Raw genomic sequence first — 923 nt, forward strand, 5'->3', positions numbered from 1 at the left:
TCCCTCCCTCTCTCTCTCTTTCTCTCTCTCTCTGTAACTCTCCCTTTCTCTGTCTCCCTTTGTCACTTCTAGGTTCTAGTTCGACCCCCACATATATCCGTCTTTGTCTGCTAATTTTTCTTTTCTGGTGACCCGATCCTCTCTCATGGGAATTACATTGGTTAACCATCAGGCAATTTCTTTCTTGTGGAAAACAATTATCAGGCCAAACCCCCCGCTGTATACACAGAGGAGTATACCATTTTGGCTGAAATCTCCCAAGCCAAGATCCAACTTGACAAAAGGCATCTTAGTGCCACAAAAGCAGACTGCATTAAAAGACCATTTGCACATACACAATGCCCATGGGCAATGGTCTCAAGCTGGCTTTGTAACACTTCTAGTATCCCATTGACCCCTCCTTCCAAAACATGTTTACCAACCTGACATTCTGGAAGAATGACACTAAGATCTCCAAAAGAAAAACAGTTCCATGATACCTGTGTCTCTAGCTTTGAGGGATTCTCTAGCCTAGACAGTTCTCTTAAGACTGTGGGTTCGAGGACAGCTCCAGCATATGCACAATTACATTACATAGGAGGCAGGGAAGAAGGTCCAAAAATATCAAGGAACATCATAACAACATCTAAAACATATGCTTCTACACAAAGGGAGATTCCTACAAAAGATCATTCCACGCATCTCTTTCAGATATTGCCCTGCAAGTCTCATGCTACCCACAGAGTCCACCAAAGTGCCATGAGCCCTGGCATACAGAGAAGTTGTAGGTCAGGTGGATAATGACACCAGACGTGTCTGCCATCACCTCCCATTTCTGCCTCCTGCTCTATTTCCAACCCAGATCCCGGGGAGTTCACAGGCTGCCAGGGACAGAGTCTTTCTGTTTAACCACCAAAACACATCAGAGTAACACACTCCCTGAG

At 45.1% G+C, this 923-nt stretch overlaps 1 long non-coding RNA gene across 2 annotated transcripts in view; it reads right to left on the reverse strand.

Annotated features, from left to right (window-relative positions):
• LOC116102315 overlaps positions 1–923 on the reverse strand; it is an 11,066-nt gene that overhangs the window by 9,084 nt on the left and 1,059 nt on the right. The gene's annotated exons all lie outside the window — the stretch shown is intronic.

This window comes from Mastomys coucha, unplaced genomic scaffold (assembly GCF_008632895.1).
Source record: "Mastomys coucha isolate ucsf_1 unplaced genomic scaffold, UCSF_Mcou_1 pScaffold21, whole genome shotgun sequence".
Lineage (NCBI taxonomy): Eukaryota > Metazoa > Chordata > Mammalia > Rodentia > Muridae > Mastomys > Mastomys coucha.